General features: G+C 39.1%; 2 protein-coding genes and 1 long non-coding RNA gene across 4 annotated transcripts in view; 2 read left to right on the top strand and 1 right to left on the bottom strand.

Annotated features, from left to right (window-relative positions):
• LOC126769569 (uncharacterized) overlaps positions 1 to 21,406 on the bottom strand; it is an 82,217-nt gene extending 60,811 nt beyond the window's left edge. For both annotated transcript variants that reach the window (XR_007669394.1, XR_007669392.1), the window contains exon 1: positions 21,311 to 21,406. This is a non-coding gene — a long non-coding RNA (uncharacterized LOC126769569). The remainder of the gene's footprint in view (positions 1 to 21,310) is intronic.
• Positions 1 to 22,231, top strand: part of LOC126769487 (uncharacterized) — a 1,339,673-nt gene that overhangs the window by 1,133,375 nt on the left and 184,067 nt on the right. The gene's annotated exons all lie outside the window — the stretch shown is intronic.
• Positions 1 to 22,231, top strand: part of LOC126769542 (Na(+)/H(+) exchange regulatory cofactor NHE-RF2-like) — a 408,391-nt gene that overhangs the window by 226,735 nt on the left and 159,425 nt on the right. The window lies entirely within an intron of this gene.

Here is a 22,231-nt window from a genome sequence, read left to right as displayed (position 1 = left end):
TTAGCTGCTAGTTCTTCCTTCATGGTTTGCAGTTGCTGACAATAGATATGCCGTAATAGTTTGGCCAGATTTTAAAAAGCTGTAGTGAACGACACCGGCGCTAGTCCACCAAACACTCACAAGTAACTTTTTCTGAGTCAATTTTCGTGCAGGGTAGGATTTGGCTGGGTTTCCAGGGTTCAGCCATAGCGACACAGTGCAGCTCCGCACGCACATCACGTTGCCTGATTTTGATGTCAGGCATCGTGTGGCCACATGAAGGTATTGTTGGTGGCTGCGCACTACAATCATCGATCACAGAGTTGTCGGCAAAGAGTTTAGCCAGGAGGTCGGCTTTCTCCTGCGGACTGTGAGCTAGCGATTCGTCCGGATTTCGGAGCGGTGGCAGCGAAGGTTGGCAGAAATTGTTTTGCACAGACTTGGTCAGACGCCAGAAGCTACGGGAGCCCCTAGGATGCGAAATAAGGTCATGACCAATCTGTACAATGCGCTGTGCATCTGCTCTCGTGTATGCCTTCCTACAGGACTTGGAATTTTTATTGTAGTTTGCTTTCAGTGAGTCAATGTTAGATGCCCCGCTAATGCAGCCGTTGATCCACGCGCGATATGCCGCCTGCTTAGATGATACAGCGTCGGCACATTCACGCGTGAACCAACGGTTACGCGTACCCCTATTGATGAGATCTGAGCTAGGAATGTAGTATTCCATTCCTAACATGATCTCATCAGCAACAGCAGCGGCACTAGCTGTCGGGTCATTCCCACTGAAGAAACGTTCCTTCCAAGGGACTGACGCATAGTAATCGCGCATACCGTCCCAATCTGCCGACTTATAGTGCCAAACGCGACGTTTGCATACCGCTGATGGCGGCAGCTTGGCCTGTGGCACTTTGGTAGATATAAGGCCGTGATCCGAAGAACCAAGTGGAGCCTGAACCACAACCTGATATTCCACCGGGTGAGAAGTCAGCAGAAGATCCAGTAGAGAAGGCGCTTGCCCATCAATGTCCGGGATCCTGGTGGGCTGATCAACCAGTTGGGTCAAGTCGTGTGTGAGAGCAAAAGCATGAGCAGTTCTTCCAGCATGGTCAGTTTTGAGGGATTTCAACCATGATTCATGGTGAGCATTAAAATCCCCCAAAAACACCAATTCCGCGTTAGGAAACTGCTCTTGCGCAGCATCTGCCACCCGACTAAGATGGTCGAATAATCGGCTTGTCTCCAAGTCACCATTGTGGGATCTGTAGAGGCACACGTAGACTCGACTCTGACGAACCAGGTCCACACGTACCACCAACATGGAGAAGGAGGGGTCCTCCAAGCAGCGCAATCGGTGACAACAAACATCCGCCCTGACGAACAAGCATACTCCGGCTTTCGCTTTAAAAGATTCTTCCAGCATGTAGCCGGGATAGTTAAGGTAGCTGGTGTCGGCAGGGCGGAGTATTTGCGTCTCCGTGAGAAACAACATTGCTGGCCGTGCTGTCTCGAGATGGTGGTGGACAGCGTTGAGGTTAGCATGGAGTCCTCGGATGTTAGAGAACTCGACCTCAAACAGCGTGGGTATGGTGGGGGTGTGCACCGCTGAACGACCGTTATTTCTTATTTGCGCTACCATTTGGAAATTAGGAAAAGAGACGTGAGGCGAGCGACGTATTGCCACGATAGGGATGGGCAAAGTATGGAGGCGTGTTTTCCCAAATGTTTGCCAAAAAGGAAAATATACTGATCCGCCGGACGGAAGGGCCCCCGAACCCCCCCGGAAGTGGCCGCCGGGACCCCACCTTCCGGTCACCAACCGGCACGACGGTCCACCCCGAGATTATGCGTGGCCTGGTGGGGCAGCCTCGAGAGCTGGTTAGGCACGCTCGGGCCCCTGTACTATGCCACGGGCGGCCAGCGGAACAGCCGTTTCTTCGGGTCTCCCTGTCCGGCAGGTCAATACAGCTTCCCCCGGCATTGGTTCAACAGCCGTCTCCACTGGACCAACACCCATCGCGGCAATACTCGCTCGGGCACTGGCTGTACGCTGGCTGACCTCGAAACGCGGCTGCAAGCCACTTCACGAGTTTTTCACCATGCGTACGGTGGTAACAAGCCAGGCGGATGTTAGCATCCTACCACCAGATGAGCAGATGGTCGCTCAGATATCCCTTAGTCGCCTCTTACGACACCCATGGGAAAGAGAGGGGCAGTGAAATGTATTCTTTCTCCGTCACTGCACGGATAAAAAATCACTTCTTACAAGGAAAAAAATTCAACTCCGATGCGGAGGTCCAAACCGCCTTCAAAGAGTTTATTGATTCTCGCCCCCATGGTGTTTTTTAGTAAAAGGATCTATGAGATGGCAAAAGTGTATGGATAGCAACGGTATTTTGATTAATTAAATATATTTTACAAAAAAAAAAAAAAACTTTATATTCCTCCCGTACAAAACGCCAATTTCATATGTAAGGACCTAATAATAATACATTTATTGTTATATGGTTCTTTAAGTAAAGCTTCTTTGGATACGATATGAATTAAATTTCAATATAGTATAAGAGCAACGTTTCTGTATGTAATGTTTAAGTGAGTTCCAAACCTTCTCTCCTTAATTAATTATTTAAGTCGAGTCTTTACCTAGCGATTGTTAAGTTAGGTACTTAAGTCCTGTGTTTGACAGAAAGTTACTGTCTAACACAGACGGGTTGAAAGATGCTTATCTAATTATGTATTTAAAAATATAACATTTATAGATAGATAGATAGATAAAGTCTTTATTTGGATCACACCACATGAGTAAAAATAAGAAGAAATGACAAAAGTAACACAGAGTTTAAGTTAATTTATGTCGTAGAAAAAGATAAATAAAAAATTAACTAACTTACAAAAATATTTACAAAAATATCTTTATCCTTCTGCGACATTTATGTTACGTTCTTATAGTTCACTTCTCACACATACTTTTATCACCGAAATTTAGTTGAGAAGGTTTGATTTTTGATTTTTTATGTGAAAGTTTAATACATATATATAATAATATATAAATAAATTACGCGGTTTTTTTAATCAATGTATATGTATAAGTATTATATTAAATTGGTTCTAATTGTTTTATTAAAGAGTTACCCGCCTAAAAAAAGACTTGTTCCACCACGTTGCTTCGATGCTCGTTGGTGGGTGCACATAGAGCAGATTACCGGTTAAGATTAGTTCTAACCACTGGGCCATATCGATTCAAAAAAAACTAGTAGACTCAAAAGCATTATTTTCAAGTGATATAATCTGTCTGTCTATGCACATATCAATCGGATGTCATCCGTTCAATTGTCATTAATCACTAGACAGACATAATTATATAAAAGTATTTGTATTAATTCATGATTCTCAGACGTTATTCAATAAACTACGTCATCATATCGAATGACACGAGCCGCGGTCGTGTGTGGTTACAGATTAAAATACATCAATTGATCGCTCGTTTTCATTGGTCGCTGAATTATAGCGTGCGTGAGCGCAAGCCGCGCCAACACAATAGTAGGCGTAGGTATGTTTTGTTGCCATCTTAAGTTTTAATAACCTAACTGATATTATAAAAGCAAAGTTTATTGTTTTTTACGATTTCATTTCTTAATTACATAATCGATCGTCGTGAAATTGCATACACGTTGTAAGCGGTACAGTAAGGGAGCGTATCTAACAATGCCCCACCCCTCAAATGCGGGAGGAAAACGTTCACGATATATAAAAAATATTACTTCCTATTTAGTACATGTGACAAAAATGAAAGTAATATTACTTCCTTCTTGCGCTTTATTTTGAATCGATATAAATATATAGAATCTCGCCGATATATATATATATATATGCACGAAACGTCACTCTCTATAGAATGGTAGTGCTGATTTTAAATCTGAAGTAGATTATTGTGGATCCTAAAATCCGGCAATCAATTTGATACACTTGACCCATTCAAACTATCAATCCTTAACACTGCAAGACAAGTACCTAAATATGGTCTTAGCTATGTATTTATAGGATTATAAAACACACTAATAGGTGAGGTATATTTAACTTTTCGAGTGCGAAGTCATGATCTGTAGTGCTAGTCAAACTCATAATATAAATACGAAATTTGTCCGATGATAATGTAATTTGACACAGAAATAGTCTGGAAGCAATACATAAGTTTGTACTTAACCGATATATACCCAATTTACGGGATAAAATGGAATATACGAGTTCACGCACGTAGTCACAAGGAATTAATGTTTGTCCTCATTAGTTAATTACTTTAGTATAAATTAAAAACGATTACTTTTATTATCATAGGACTACGATAACGCGTGGCGTCTTCACTAGTATGTTGACTTGTTTGTTTAAAAATATTTTCGCTAACGGCTTTATTTTTATTTTATTTAGCTCGCTGACCTTGAGTTCCGGGGCTCCAACACAAATCGGTTAGGGTGAATAAAAAAAAATCGGGTTTCCTTTCGAGAAGTTCTCAGCCCGGAGTCTGGAGGTTAGCAGCAGATGGCGATTCATTTTTAAGCATGGCTTAAATCGATTAAGAGAATACCATCTAAGATTGAATTTGCCTATTAGATGTATATATTATCAAATGATTCAAAATTTAATCAATCTCAATGCTCAACTTATAAACGTTTAAAATTAAACCTAAAATAATATAAGGCGCGTGCACACGTGACTACCGGTGAGTCAAGATAAACACGTCGAGATTGTCACGTGGAGATTGTTTTGATTGCGGTAGCAGCTTGTCGTGCGCGTACGCGAAATAAAAAAAAGTTTCCATAGATCAAGTATATGTGACGCGGGGAGGAAGGATTGTTTAATCTGCAGCTTGTTTAGGATCCGATATGCTTTTCAATACTTGTATATAAATGTAAGAGCCCAGAAATGTCGTGGCGCTGGGCAAATTACTCCTCTCCCAATGAAAACAATTGAGGCTTATTCCACCACGCTACTCTAATGTCGTTTGGAGGTTGATTTTCCTATAAGATATAAAACCACAAATTATGCAGATGAAAACTTAGAGGTGCTTGTCTGGAATTGAGTCCTTAAACTTCAACTTCATCGCGGTTCTTGCATTCTTGGTTCATAGTAAAAATAATAACCAAACTTTTAGTTAATTATGTATTGGTAATTTAGCTGTATATATTATAAAACGTCTTATTATCGAAATAACTAAAATTTCAATGAAAGATGATACGGGAAAGCACCTGAGGAAAAGTCGAAAAAGTCATTTTATATGTAGCTTTTGTATCAGGAATAGGTATATATAGGTACAGTTCTATTTCGGCATTAAGTATACATGTTGGCATATAATTTTCTTAGTAAATATACTTTTTTATTTCGATTACTAAGTTAATTATTATTTTCATTAACTTAAATATTTAAGTAATCTATTTAATAACTTACAAAAAAAAATGTAGCAACATTAATAGAAATTTATAAAAAAGAAAATATGTTTTTATACTCTTATGTGAATTTATGTTGTGCAATAAGTATTAAAAAATATATATGTTCTTTGTTGTGTTATTGATATCTTAGAATTTTTTTTGGGATATTTCTTGATGGCATTGAACAAACCTGTCTTGGTACATTTTTTTTTTTTTTTCTCGCTGGAAAAACACATTTATGTGTTTCCCCCACATAAGGTGGGGGGGTATGTGGGACTCGCTGGCGCTGAAGGCGCTGGAATACCCACTAAAAACCAGCGGTACCCACTCCATCTTGTCGGGGGACGTCACGGGATCGCTTGCGCATACTACCGTGCCGTCCCGACGGTTGGCCCGCTTCTGCGGGCCTCCAAATCCTAGGGGGTACTCGGGGTACAGAGACCCTCTGGTCCCGGCGACACTCACGGCGGGAGGAGAAGATGCGCATAGCGCTGGCGTCTTCTCCCCGGTCTTCTTCGACGAAGCGGGTCAGCGGAGGCACTCTCCTCGCGCTCCCGCTCCGCGGCCTCCTTCTGCGACATGACATTTTCGCAGAAGGAGACCATCTCCATCCAGCACCTTTCGCTACCAAGCATGGCATTTATCACGCTCGGCAGCGAAAGGTCTCCGCCGATTAAAGTCGCCAGGGAAAGGCGCTGAGGCCCCCAAGCGGCACACTCCATCAGAGTGTGGCATGCCGTGTCCGTAGGCGCACCACACTCGTGGCAGGAGGGCGTTACCTCCCGCCTGACTATTCCGTGCAGGTACTTACCGAAGCACCCATGTCCAGTAAGCACCTGAGTCAGTCTGAAGGTCAGTGTGCCGCCTTTTCTCGTTACCCAGCGACTCAAGTGGGGACGGATCGCCTCCACTGTCGCCAGGCCTGCTGATGGGGACCTCAGATCCTCCTCCCACCTGCGAATCAGGGCTTGCTGGGCGAGAGTCCTGATTCGCAGCACCTCCTCCAACCCTGGACGGTCGCCACGCGACCTCACTTCCGCCCGGAACCGGTACACTTCCGCGAGCACCTCCGCCTGGAGCTCCCAAGGCGGATCGCCCGCGAGAAGTGTTGCCGCCGTCCACGACACCGTACGATATCCGCGTATCACCCTCACCGCTATGATTCTCTGCGGCCTTCGCAAGAGAACCTTGTTCCGAGCGGTGAGAGCGTCCACCCAGATGGGAGCACCGTACAGAGCCATGGACCGCACAACACCGGCGTATAATCGCCGGCATGGCGTTTCCGGCCCTCCTACATTTGGTAGGAGCCGGCTTAAGGCAGCAGCAGCGTTGATGAGCTTCGGGCCAAGTTGGACAAAATGCTGCCCGAAGCTCCATCTTCCGTCCAGGGTCAGGCCCAGATACTTCATGCGGGCCTGCACCTTAATCACCGTCCCCTGGACGGTGATAAACGCCCCTCGAGGGGGGCCTCGACGTGGACCGTGGAATAAGAGGGCCTCCGTTTTTGAGACGGAGACCCTCAAGCCCAACATTCCTATGCGGTCCACTGTGAGCGACGTACCGACTTCGGCCAGGCGAGCCGCCTCCTGATAATTCCGCCCTGTCGCCCGTGATGAGAGTGTCGTCCGCATAGCACAACACCCCCATTCTGGGAAGGACGGATGTCCGCAGGAGCCAGTCGAAGCCAACGTTCCACAGAATTGGGCCGAGAATTGACCCCTGTGGAACGCCACAGCCTACCCGACGCCGGACAAGACGCCCATCGCCCCCCTCCCAGAGGACTACCCGGTCCTGGAGGTATGCCCCCAACAGCCTCCTGAGATAGGAAGGCACCCCGTGGTATCGGAGTGCCACCCCAATAGTCTCGAAAGGAAGACTATTGAAGGCGTTCGCAACATCTATCGATACCGCCAGAACTACGTCCCCTCGGGCCACCGCATCCGTGGTCCGGGTTTTCAGGGCGTCCAGGGCGTCGATAGTTGATCGACCCGCCCTGAACCCGTACTGAGCCTCTGACAGACCCGGCCCCACCTTGTCGAGGTGCTGAATAAGACGGGCAGCGAATTTTTTCGAAGAATTTGCCCGTCTCGTTCAGCAGCACAATCGGCCTGTATGCCGAGGAAGAATCTGGCGGTCGACCTTGCTTTGGCAACAAGACCAACTTTCCCTCTTTCCAAGGCTTCGGAAACTGCCTGCTGCACAGACATTGGTCGAACAGCTCCCGAAGCCTTACGCCTAGGTATTCCAGAGCGTCACATAGAACACGCCCTGGAATCCCGTCTGGGCCCGGCGCAGTGTTTTTGGCCCTCAAGCGGTCGAAGGCCACCTCCATCTCCCGCTCCGTGATCAGTGGTGGAGCCACTGTGTCGTCAATCATAGAGCGAGGGACCATCTGTGGAGGGACATGCTCACCTGGATGGGGGAAAAGTTCCCCGACCAGACGCAGGAGGAGATCCGATGACATTGTCTCTGTCACGGGGGCACCCTGCGTACGGAATTTTCCACGCACACCGCGGAACGGACGCCCCCAGGGGTCCCGGTTCAGGCCCGCCAGTAGTTCTTCCCTAGCTTTCTCCTTGGCCTGACTTATCGCCAGCTGCAGGTCTTTTTTCAGCTGACGATAAGCGGCCAATAGCTGTCCCTCCAAGTCCGCATCAAAACCGTTGCGCCTCCTACAACGGACGTAAGCCCTTCGCGCCCGGCTGCACGTCGCCCGAAGCTCTGCTATTTCGGGCGACCACCAATACACCTGCCGGCGCGGAGCTCTATGCCGGAACCTAGGCATGGCAGCATCGCAGACCTCTTTGAGGGCACTGCGCATGTGGCCCGCTAGCTCTTCTGCACTGGCGCCCTCCCACCTTCCTGTGGAACCCCATCGCTGTACGATGGCAGCCTCCCTGGCCAGCTCACGATCTAGCTGGCTAAGAGACCACCTTGGAAGCGTGGTTGGCACCCTAGAGGGTTCCACCGACCTGCGAGAGGTAGAGATCTCAAACCGGATGTACCTGTGGTCCGACAGAGTCTCCACCTCCTCCTCTACTCTCCAATTCAACACTCTGCGTGCTACAACATGGGTGGCGAAAGAGAGATCCACCACGGACCCCCCCTGTTGCCGCACGCACGTGTAAACCTGCCCCCTGTTGAGTAGGGACAGGCTGGAGAGAAGTGCCCACACCTGAATAGCCCTTCCTCGCGGATTCGTGGCAGGGTTGCCCCAGGCACGTGATTTAGCATTGAAGTCGCCCAAGACCAGTATCGGCCTCGGTGACTGCATGGTCACCGCAGCTCTGATCGAGCCGAGATAAATCTCGAACTCCGCCAGGCCGCGGTTGGGAGAGAAGTACGTACCCACAACAACGAATTCTCTCCACCCTGCCACTACGTAACCCGAGCCCCTCTCAATGAGTGAGAGAGAACTCGTTTCACTCCGGGTAGTAACCACCACGGTGCCGTCCAAGTCTCCTAACCAGTTAGGTAGGGGAGGGACATAATATGGCTCGCAGGCCACAGCCAGGTCGATCTGCCACTCCGCCATGGACTGCAGCAGCAGGTCCTGCGCCGCGGCGCAGTGGTTGACGTTCGTCTGGAGGAACTTTATGTTTGTGCTCATGTTGACATTGAAGCTTCCTCCTCGGCCTGGCGCCGTCCGACATTGGAACCTGTCTTGGTACATACCCACACATCAATTATTTTAGCAACAGGCAGCTAATTTGTATTGCTTATTGTTTTGATAGGTGAGTGAGCCAGTGGAATTGCACGCACAAGAAACTTAAATCATAGATACGTGGTTGGTTGCAGTGCCAGTTTCTATGGTGGTGACCACTTATCATCAGGTGGTGTTTTTTCCTGCATGTCTTCCTATAAATATCATATAACCTCAAGTTTTCGCGTAGAAAAAGTTTATATCAGAAAGTATGTCTATTTATATATATTAACATAGGCAACATCATAGGTATAGCAAGATTGATGTTTCTGTCCATATATTTTTATTTTATTTTATTTATTTATTTGGGAAACAAACAATTATAATTACACTTAATAGTAAAAAAACAAATATAAGAAAAACATAAATCAATCAAGTTTCCACTTAAAATTAATACAAACAAATGACATATTATATTAAAAATAAAAACAAAAACAGAAAGCACAAAATGCAAGTGAAACTGCTATAATTTAATTATATGACGTAAACTAAATTTAAATTCGCTAATTTTTGAGTTAAATATATCTAATTCTGTACAACCTCCTCAAAAAGAGGAGAGGAGGCCTTTAGCCCAGCAGTGGGACATTCACAGGCTGTTACGGAATTCTGTACAATGTTTGTTATAACTTTTACATGCACGTAACAAGAACATATTCTTTGAATAGTCACATTTACAAAGGGGTACAAAAAATAAAGTTTGGTTTCTCGAGTTAAATATATTTCCATGTAAAAACGTTGAAAGTTTTTTAGTCATTAATAGGTAGCTATTAAATTTAATCTCATAGATATTCGCCGCCCACCGGCCCCCTACCTGTGCCGGAGCACGGTTTATTGCAGAAGTCGTAAAACTTGTGCAGCGGCCATGACTATAAAATACAGCACCCGCATTATTACAATGACTTAAGACAGCGGACTATATAACCCATAGTTTTGTTTCATGCTAAGTTGCTTATCGGTTTTTCGTTATTTCGGGACACAAAGATAAGATAGTATACAACCGCAGCCAGTAAAATTCAGTACGGATGGAACAATTAGTACAACAGTTCAACGAATTCTATTTTATTTTTACTTAAATATATTTTAACAGGTACCTAATTTTTGAAACGCCAAGATCAAACGCCACCGGTTGGGTACGTAGACTTTATGGCTAAGAATAGGCGATAAAATCAGTAGCCAGTCGGCTTAGTAAAAAATAACAGCTACACAAGTTATAGCAATAATTATATCCATGCATTTCTTTTCCTGTATACCTATATATGTATGCCGGCCTGCCGAACACTTATTTGAGTATTACAAGGTTGTACATTATTTTCCGTGACTGCGTTGTCGGCTAAAACTTAATATATATAAAATTAAATACAGTTACATCCGGAGAGGAGCCTTACGGTGTCATTTGCTTCCTGTTCTTGCATGAATAACATTTATGAATCGTTCGAATTATCTTTCATTATTCACGAATGGTTTAACTTCTATTTGACCGAATGTTGCAACTAAAATCATATTCTCCAACAATTTTTTCTGCAATGGTTATAATAATAATAATAATAATAATAAAAAAATGGTTGCATTTTGCAAATGTCTCACTGCTGTTAGTAGTACCTATTTCCTTTTAAAGATGTTTGGAACTTGTTCGTGTCACATGTGTATCTAGTAACAGAGAAGATTTTCATCCAACACATGCAGGTTTCTTCATGATTGTATCTTTCACAACTGAGACTGGATGGCTTTAAACAAAAATTAAGCACACCAAAGTCCAATAGTTTGAAACTTTGAACACGCAATATCTGTTTAAGGCTCACTTAGAAAAAGTGAACCACGATGACATCTATACCATAAATGATAACACTTAATTTACGAATTATTATGTTATTAGAAACAAAACCAAGCAGCTGCAATGCAAAATATATGGATGTACTTAATATTATAAAAAGTGACATTATTTATTATTACCAGCCAATAGTTATGTTTCTAAAACGAGTTTTTGCCAGTTTTTTTCAGTTTAATATACATTACCGGCGCCAGATTAATAATTGAATTTATCCTGTGAAACGATTAATCACACGGGCTAGTAAGAGCCTGCTTGATTGAAGTACCTATATTTTAGTTTAATTTATGTCTTAAATACTTGAAATTTCCTGGCATTTTATGAAGTATTAAAATCTATGAATTCCAATTGACAAACAAAATATAATATTTTGGTTAATTAAAATTTCTAAAATCAAACTGTGGAATTTTATTGCATAGTTGCACAGCAGACACTTTAATTCGCCACGACGCTTTATTGGGGATTACTGGAAATATGTATACTTGTTTGTCTTTGAGGTTCTCCCCGTACTTGCAGGCTACCTAACAACGTCTGCGACGTAGAATATTAAAAAAAATACCATTACGTTAAGAGCATATGATGTCCAAATAATACTAATTATTAATTACAAACATTCGTGTGTTAATAAATACTTTAAAAGTTACTCTACTTTCCTTGAACACGGCAATAGAGATTAAAGTAATTTATTAAAGTAAATAATCCGTTTTTATGCTCTTCTGTATATAATACAGTTTTCACACACGATATTATGTTTTAATCATAAACTAATACGAGGCATACTTAAATTAATATCAGTATGAAACCAAAGAACACGTAGAGCATCGTACATACAATAAAATGAAGAAATTATTTGAAAACATTTCGCGATATTGTATCAGAAAATTGTGACATCTTGATATCATTGTAATCAACCTTCACATTTTTCTATCTATTGTGTCAAAAACAAGCAAGCTTGAGTAGCAAATTAATAGCAAACGCAAAATCTACGCAACTCTTCATAATAGACCGAAAGTCACCCCATTGTTCTTCCGATCTGTCCCGTTGGTTCAGGTAGCGGAAGTAACCCGTGCAGCGGGGTGGGGGTGCCCTACACAATTAGACCACACCCCCGAGAATGAAAGACCGGGGCGACCAACAACATCATTAGTTACTCACCGCCAGCCGTAACTACATACTTAAGTAATCATGGCTCTCTGGAGACCATACGCTGAGGACTCACCATTAGATCTATCTGTGAATAGTACTCGTGAAACGACATCGCAAACAAATACGGAGCTTCCACCGCATTCGTGTATAAGCACAGTGCAACACAGTGTTGAACCGTACCCATATATCGGGTATGTCCAGCCCATGTACGTGCCCGTTGTTGAACCAGCGCCTGCGTCTTCGAGTACAAATATGTCGCAATCATGAGTGTCTCAAGGAGTACGTGCGTATTTTCGCCACCCAAGTCTCCGGTATCAGACAAAAATAAAAAGCGTCCCAGTTATATGATAGATGTAGACGCTCTATCAGACGATCCGGACTACCTTGCGTTCGAGAGGGAAGCCCTCAGAGCAATGGCCGAAAAGAACGGAGGGTCGTTGCTCGGTAATAATCCGAGAATGCGTCGTGCCGTGCAAACTAATCAGAACGCCGACGATTTTTATAGAAAACAGAGAGAGAGGAATAATTTTGCTGCAAAGCAGAGCCGTGACAGGAGAAAACTACGGGAGATCCACAATTCACTCAAGGTCACTTATTTGAAAAAAGACCTGTCTAAGATCATACGTCTGCTGTCTTTGAATAGGTGTATAGTGTGTGACCAGACGTTCCTTTAGAGATTTAGAATTATAATAGTGTTTTTTTTTTTTTATTTTGAACTATAAGTTCTAAACTCTAAGGTGTTTGTGCAATGATGTTTGTGCAATCTTAAAAATAGTATACTTGCAGAATATTATTCTCTAAAGAATTGTAAGTTGAAATAAATTTAATAAATGACCAAACATAAATTGACCTTTTAATTATTTAAAACCTTTTAGTTTTGTTACAAAATCATAGAAAGTTATAATCAATTTGAAGTTTACACTAACAATATCTATATCGAGTCAAATATCTTCAATAGATTTTTCTATCTTGTATCATAAAGATAAGGTGGACTACCGAGCTTAACCCCATTCAAGTCCCCATTGAATAAAAAGTTAAGTACATACCATTAAGTTACAATAGAATGGGTGCGGCTTGCGCAAGCGCCGCTTTTTACTTCTTTCCGACCAATCGGGTTCACGAATGAGTGTTTATTGTGTATTCAAAGATGATCGATAGATATACATAATTTACTTTTATATTTACTTTAAATGGGTTTAGTGTATTTTTAATTTGTAGATAATCAATATAAAATGTTTAAAAGCAAATACGAAACCGTTCAATATTTTTTTTGCCTCTGTTCATCAAACGATTTGTGTTATGTTTATTAGCTATTAAGATGCACACGGAATGATATCAATAAATAAATGGAAATAAGAGTGAAAAAATAACAGTACGAAACTTGCAAATTCATATATGTACTACTCAAATTTTCAATAATCCACCGCGCGAACATTAGTGTTATATTAGCTTCTTAATTGAAGTTATTTTTAGGTTAAGAAATCTAAAAATAAAACTAATTCCTGTACTTAAACTAGATTTATTTCGCTACAAATAACCTTACACAACTGGATATAACAGACTACTATACTTTCTGCTTGATGACGTGCGGCAAGTCGAATTTACCTCGGACGCATTTCAGCTTCACACCGGGACAATCTTTAACTCTGAAATTGATAAAAAACCCAAATTCATCATACATTATTGGTGGCAGACGCAGCAGATACTTGTTAAGTTTAATATTAATCCATTTGGTTTTTGGTTAGTTTAATGGATCGCTTATAAAGCTAATCACAAGGTTGATAAGTAGTCACCATCGCCCATGAATTTTGAAAATATTAACTATTCCTTACATCGTCAACGCACCAATAATGGGAACAGAGATATATATCTTTTGCCTGCATTTACACTGGCTCACTTACCTTTGTAATTGTAAAAAGATCTATAGCTAAGTATATTTATAGTCAAGATGTGCTGCAGTATTATGGCGACTGCTCCATTTGTCATGATGAACCACATCACTCACCTGCCGACTCTAACGAGCACGATATTGTGTTCCTGCAGGTTGTGTCCGATGCCCGGCACGTAGGCGATCATCTCTCGCCCGCTGGAGAGACGCACGAGCACGCATTTACGGTTAGCGGAGTTCGGCTTCTTGGGTTTTCTGATCAAGGTTTTTAGTATCACACCCTGAAATTATGTTCCTTATTTAACTAAAAGTAAGAGCCTGCTTAGGGAAACATAACAGGGGTTCTGGGTTATGCTTTAATGAGAAGGTTTGGAGCTTAATTCATCAAGTTGCTCCGTCGACTGTTCGTGAATACACACACACATACACTTGTAGGTTTTTCACGTTATTTTACTTCAAAGTAAAGCACTGTATTAAAAACACAAATTAAACACACGAATATTCAGTGAGGCTTATATGCTTGGTACAGATTTACTCGATTTAGCTAAATAATCGAGGTTTTGTAAAACACATTGTTAGGAGACTATGTAAAAATATATATCTTAATATTCCGTATGGGTAAATAAAAACCTTCATAATATAAGAGATATTTGTGCACATTGTCTTTTATGCATATTTCTAATGCGCTGTTCATAGCAGTAAGTTTTGGCATCCCTTGTTCATATGTTACAATTACATCCTAAAGTTGAGAGTGGTGTTTCAAAATTTTTTTTTTAATTTTATATTTGTATCGCAGACTGGAATCTAAGATGTAATGTCCTATTTGCCTGTTCCTTACCTAGCTTCTTAACTCTACAAAACAAACGATAAACGATATACACACACAACGATACAAATTATTGATATGAGGCGGTAAACTAATGAGTTATATTCACACAAGCGCGCCTGACCATATTAATAGTGACATTTAACTGAAAATTGTAAATTAATAATTTAAAAAAACCTAATACACGCATTTTATAGAATTATTTTTTTCCAATTTTGTTTAATGTTAGTTTAGTATGGAGAGTGTTTCTGAAGGGACAATATTAGTAAAACACCAGTGAGTTTGTTATAGCCCGGTTTCTATATTTAACGAATTATTTTTTTACATCTGTAACCGATAATTGATATGACTTCAATACTTACGGAACGTTATTTTTTAAATGTTTTTTATTCATGCATAAGGCAAAACTAATTGTTTTTTTTTTTTAAATATAGTAACCGGATATGAAAGAATAGAAGTATGTAAAATAGTCAGCATACCTTGGCGAAAGGATTTCCATTGAGCGGATTTCTTGATTTTCTCTTTTTGATATGTGGACCCGTTTTGTGCATCTGCGCGAGGGATGCCATCGTTCTCGACAACACTGATGTTGCTTGGAGATTAGAGCCGGTTAGGAAGTCTGTTGTGGGTGCCACTCGACGGATTATAGATTGTGTGGGTGTAGCTGAATAAAAGTTTATAGAATAAAATACCATGATTCATGATATGTACTAATATTATAAATGCGAAAGTAGCTCTGTCTGTTGGCTTATTTCTGTCACGAAGAAATCGAGGTAGTTTTAGATTTGGTTAAGGTCTTAAGTATATAATTTACAGGAACATATTTGCTATGCGAACTGAATTAGGGGGAAAAGCTATTGCTATATAATAAAACTGATATAAATTGAAAACTTGCACATTAAAAAATAAATAAACAGCATATCCAAATAGGAGTATTGTTTAAAATACATAGCTGACATCTTTTTCATATTTTTTTCGCACGTAGTCAATATTCTTATCTCATAAAACAGCAGGTGCAAAACCCTCTGTTTCGGATTATCTTCCATCGTCATGTAGCCTAGATATTTTACTGTAATTTGAACTCTAACACAAAGACATAAGGATATCGAAAATATGCATGACGAAAAGGCTAAATGTGTACTGTTAACCGCGAATATATTGTTAAAATCAAGGTTTTGAAGGCGTTCTCGCAATTGTATCAATTGTGTGGGCTGTGATTAAATGTTCACATGGTCTCGTGGGGCGTTGTGTACTTTATAGCGGTTCTTGAAAGGTATGATTGACAAGTCCAAGGTGTTGTACGATTCGATGCAGCGGGAACATCAAGTGTGGTCCGTTAAACAACTATTTTGGATTTGTATACATTTTTATAGATACGGTTAAATCAACTGTTGTTTGTTTGGATATTGATAAACTTTTCCTGGTTATAATATATTTGTTGATGTTACTTGCCGCTTTATCGATAACGGGCTTTAACAAGTTTCATAATACTAACAAATTATCAGTTTTGAAAAATACTAAAGTTTTTTAAGCTCCAAACCTCCTCCTCAAAAAGGGAGAGGAGGCCTTAACCCAGCAGTGGGGCATTTATAAGTTGTTACTGTATTTAATATTTCTTGCAATTTAACGGCTCGGTTTTAATGACATTGTAATGTATAAATTTAACGTATATATATCGCCGTTGCAGTTTTATTATATGTACATATATAAAGTCAAGATTTTTTTTCCCTAGTTACCTAGTCAGAACAACAAATGATAATTATAGATTGTTTTGTTATTTTTAAAATAGATGTTATTTTTTGCAAATTAAAAATATTCCAGGAACCCGAAACATATTCAGAAGTTAAAATTATTTGAGCAACAACTAAAATAACAAACGTATAGTAGAGTCGAAGGCAATATCACGTAGTGTCCGGCTGAATGTTATTGTTTGAGAAAAACGTCGCCAAGTGTCTCCCGGGAGAGAGGCTTGCATTTGTCTAGCGCAAGCAAATATTATAATATCGGTACAAGTTACGAGCTGAACACTTGTTAAACGTCTTTTAAGATTTGTTGATTTCATATGCAATTAAATCAAAGCGACAATTGACAATAGTACAAATACATTTGTGGGTATAAGATTTGATTTGAGTAGAATAGAAGAATTAGTAACGTACCTATTTTATCCTGAATTTGTTGATTTGGGGCTGATTTATCGATGGGACTATGTTATTTTGAAAAGTGAACTGGCGATCAATAAATCGGTCGTATAAAATTAAAGAATTGAAGTCATTTTTTTTCATTAAAAATATTTATACAGAGCGTCATTTACAAAACGCGTATACACTAAACTTGGACTGTGTCTGAAACAGTACCTGCTCTTTTTGCGGATTATAATCCGCTAATAGTGGGCATTGTCCGCACACGACGGACACATAGATTTGAAATTATCCTTTCTGACAACGTTGCTTCGAAATTATTTAGAAAAAAAAGTCCACAGGCGACAATAGGGAAGAGTTGGGCTACGGGAGCATTGTCTGTTCCCAGAAACGCTGTAAATCATATTTGTGTAAGAATAACTTTAATACCACTCACAAATGGTACAACTTTATCGCAATTGTCAATTCAACATCTCATACAATGCGTTCGGTTATTGCAAATAACTGCACATTGTTATCAACAATAATAATAAATCTTGGAAGGATTCTTAAGACTTCTAGAAGAAAACTTATGATATATTTTCGTAACATTAACGAATTGATAGTATAATGTTAAATATTCATAATCTATATTGTTTAAATATGTATTATATATAAAAATGAAGTAACAGATCTTAAATGTCTTACTGCCAATTATGGAGAAGGTATGGAGTATACTTCACCAGGCCAGGTGGAGTATACTCCAATATTTCATGTATTTACTGGTGGTAGGGCTTTGTGCAAGCTCGTCTGTGTAGGTACCACCCACTCATCAGATATTCTATCGCAAATCAGCAGTACTTGGTATTGTGTTCTGGTTAGAAGGGTGAGTCAGTAATTACAGGCACAAGGGACATAACATCTCAGTTCTCAACGTTGGTAGCGCATTGGCAATGTAAGCGATGATTAACATTTCTTACAATGCCAATATCACTGGGCGTTGGTGACCACTTACCATCAGGTGGCCCATATACTCGTCATACCTATATAAAAAAATACGCTGGTCTACCATGGATTGGTTAGGTATAGTTATTATAAATAGAATTATAACTAACACAAGCGTTCCTATACAATTTTTATCCTTCATCATCACGTTTGAGAAGTGTTATTATAAACACACATCGAGCAAGTGAAATCTTAGATCAAAGAATTCTATACCTATAAAGGAAAAGTGCTAGAAAGTTTTACTTCTTCTCAAAGATTCGAATTTTAAGCATGAGCAAAATTTCCGCGTCTTTAACGCTAAAGGATCTGCGGCGGAGCGATCAAAACAGACACAATTGATTCATTGCTACTCGTATTTTCTATGAGAAAGTTTAATATGGGAAGATCCCACGTAGCGTCCGGTCAACAATCATCACTTTTAGTATCATGCGATAAATATATCAAAAATATAATTAGTAATGTTTAAGGATTTTTCACATTATTAAAATATGTAAATTTACAAATATTCAATTAATTTGTAAAGCATGAAAACTGTTTTTACTACAAGTACGTATATAAAAAAAGACATAAAACCATCTTTGCACAAGAATTTGTAAAACATTATAAATGCCGGTGTAAAATTTTGATATCAGCTCGTAAGCGATTTTTAGCTCGTAGAAAATACAGCCATAACAACGTATAACATATATACGTAAACTGAAAATATTTTTGCCGAAAAAACAATCGGATAGTAAAATATTTATACCGAAAATACAATAAAATGCTTATGTAAAATACTTGCATGATATTTCAGGACAACATAATGCATATCAATTGGTATAGTATTTATACTTATATTTTTGTCCATTTTTATATAAGTTTTTTTTTAATTTCAATGCTAATTTAAATTCCCTTATTATTAGTTTAGTATTATTACTTTAATTTAACTAAAGCCGGTTGAGTCGTTATATCTGGTATTAGGCTTGCTGGTCCGTTTCAAATATTTAATAGTCTTGTTTTTCCTCTACCAATTTTTTATATTTGTAACCTGAAGTTACCAATAAGTATAGCACACTTTGGGAATGAAACAATCGCCTCCGGGTTATTTCGAAAGAAAAAATATATTTCTGTTATTGTTTATTGTCTATTTTAAAATGTGAGTTATAAAATATCTCGCAGAGTTTCTTTCGCCGTTTCTTCTTAGGCCTAAGAAGAAACGGCGAAAGAAACTCTGCGGAAATAAACACCTCAGGCCTGAGGTGTTTATTTCCGAACCGGTGGTAAATTAATGACAGTCAATAAGTAACGCTTCTATATTGACTAAAGATTTTCAAATTTGGAATGTTTAGATATATATTTAAGATTTGTTATTATTAACCTGTTGATTTTCTAAATAAGTTTATTTGTGATATGAAATTTATTTCGACGAGATAAAAATTCGAAGTGGAATGTGCATTTGGAAAAATTTGCGACGACGAAATTGCGACCAATTTATTTTGTTTTGAAATGGTTTTGCTTTATTATTTACTTCATGCCATTTAAAATAACAGATATTATAGTTTACTGTGTTTGACTTTCAATCACAAGTTTTTGTACTCTTTTAATACAATACAACATTTCAAAGGAGCAGTTATACAAAAATTTGCATGAAATAGCCGAGTCATTGTCCGGTAAATCAGTGTTCGGAGTTCGGTGTAGTAATCCCGAATGTGCAAGCAACGTGCGACAATATGCACAAAGCCGAGGTGTGAATGAGATCTTCATCAGCGGTCAGCGCTGAGTCATGCCACCCTTACAACCCTTATTTACGCTTCGAATCGTGTAGCGTTAGCATAATACATTATTTCTCTGCTTGGACGCTTCGCTTCGATGCTTAGACTTTACTAATATTGAAAAAAAACTATAGCCAGCTACTATTTAATCCTTGTACTTGATCAAATTAAAAAAAAAATCAAATTTCCATAAGATCATTTCAATTGCTAATTTATTTATACTAATATTATAAATACGAAATAACAAGGGGCCCTGTCTGCCAGTCGCGGTAGGGGTAAGGGGCAGTGTTAGGTATACATACATACATTTTTTAATCTGTATTTTTTGTCTTTAAATAAAATGATTATACAATTTCTGACAGCATACGCCGCGGAGACGTGTCTCTCTGTCAGGGACGATAGGTGATTATTACTCTAAAGATTTTTCTTAATCTAAAAATTATTCTATAAAAAACTGTTGTATAAGTTACATTGAGATCAATATTGTTGAAGAATTGCTTTCAGTTGCTTCTTAGTGTTATTAATTTTTTTCTATTAAAGTCCCCATTAATCTAGATCACAGCTGTATTACGATCTGGTCTAAAACACTAATAAGTAATTTTATGTGAACTTTCGGTAACTTTGTGTCTTAATGGACAGTCTTTTTTTATAGTATAGGTAGGCGGACGAGCATATGGGCCACCTGATGGTAAGTAATCATCAACGCCCATAGACATTGGCATTGTAAGAAATTTTAACAATTGCATCACCAATGTACCACCAACTTTGGGAACTAAGATGTTATGTCCCTTGTGCCTGTAATTACACTGACTCACTCACCCTTCAAACTGGAACACAACAATACCAAGTACTGTTGTTTTGCGGTAGAATATCTGATGAGTGGGTGGTACCTACCCAGACGAGCTTGCACAAAGCCTTACCACCAGTGAAAAGTATCAATAGTCCACTAACACAATTTATCACTAACTGGCATTAATCACTTAAAAAAGGTTAAGTCCTTTTCAACATTAGAGCCAATAATAATTATTATCATATTCTATTTATTGGTTTTATTTAATTGAAATTATATTCACTAATATTATAAATGTTTATCTCTCTGTTTCATGGCTAACTTAGCCGAACCGATTTTGATGCAATTTAGTAGGCAGCAAGTTTGAGCCCCAAGGAAGGACGAAGCCTATATAACTGTTTGCTTTTTTATACCTTACATCTAAATGAGAAAAACAAATTAATTTTTTTATAAATACTTTTTAAATGTTAGTTGCAATTTAAAGTAATATAATTTATTATCTATATAATTTCCATATAGGTCATGACTGCCTCGTTGGTGTGTTGGCTTAATGTAAGGCCGCAGACCCGGAGGTCTTGGGTTCAATTCCCAGGTCGGGACAATAAAAAGTTATTGAGTTTTTCTGTCAGAAAATTCTCAGTAGCAGCCTGGAGTTTGGAAGTTGGAAGTGTACACTCCAGTGCCTCGGAAAGCACGTAAAGCCATTGGTCCTGCGACAGAACTCTTTCCGGTTGTGTTGGATTGCCGTCCCATTGGATTATGAGAGTTAGAGAATAGAGAGTGCACCTGTGTTTGCATACACACTTGTGCACTACTAAATTATTAGTATGAACACGGAAACAATTATTTTCAATTACCTTTGCACTATTTTAATATTATTTAGTACTTTTATTTATAAAATTCCAATAAGTACGTGATTTTTTTTCATAACATAACCTCAAATTCTATATTTATTTTGGCATTTGAGTTTTGACATAAGGATGACAGAACAGACCGACGGTGCTGCATTTATAATATGTTTTAAAAAATTAAAAAAAGAAATCATTAATAATATTTTTATTAAAATAATTTTAGGTACATAAATATTTTAATAGTGCCTTTTAAATAATATAATAATACATTAATATAAAAGTGACACTTTCGTAAAATTCTCGATAGATGTCACTTTTACCTTTAAGCAAGTTAGCTTACCGCTATTCTTTTTTTGATAATTCATGCCATAATCCCTACCTAATATAAATGCTAATGTGTTTATAGGCTTATACTTTCAGGCAGGAACGGAAATATGTACTGAAGAATTTTGTTAGGTTAAAATATTTATTAAAATTAATATTTATATATTTTCATAAATATATTAAAAAAAATTGTATAGAAACTTAAACAAAAACTAAAGTTGCCATATAATTAAATCAGTATAACACTTTAAAGCTTTTAAGAGTTTAAAACTGTTTAAGAGGAAACGTTACCTGGAACGACAGGACTTCATAAGAAGATGAGTGCTTGATATAGTAAGATTTAATTAAAACTTCAGTTAAAATCTCTTCAAGTTTTATGAGCTCGAATACGACTTTACCATTTATATGGCGGCTTTAACATAATCTCCGTAGGAGAGATTTTATTTATTCATTCATTAATTGATCTAAATTTATAGTAATTTTATTGTCATTTTACTGTATGGAGTTCTACAAATCTATCATACAAAGTTTTCTTAGAATCAGTTATAGTTTTGTCAGAATATTTGACACTTGGAAAGCGTCGGAGCGATATTTTGAATCATA

The sequence above is a fragment of the Nymphalis io genome, chromosome 7 (genome assembly GCF_905147045.1).
Source record: "Nymphalis io chromosome 7, ilAglIoxx1.1, whole genome shotgun sequence".
Lineage (NCBI taxonomy): Eukaryota > Metazoa > Arthropoda > Insecta > Lepidoptera > Nymphalidae > Nymphalis > Nymphalis io.
The sequence above is the reverse complement of the archived record's forward strand: the minus strand, read 5'-3'. Positions and strand labels throughout refer to the sequence as shown.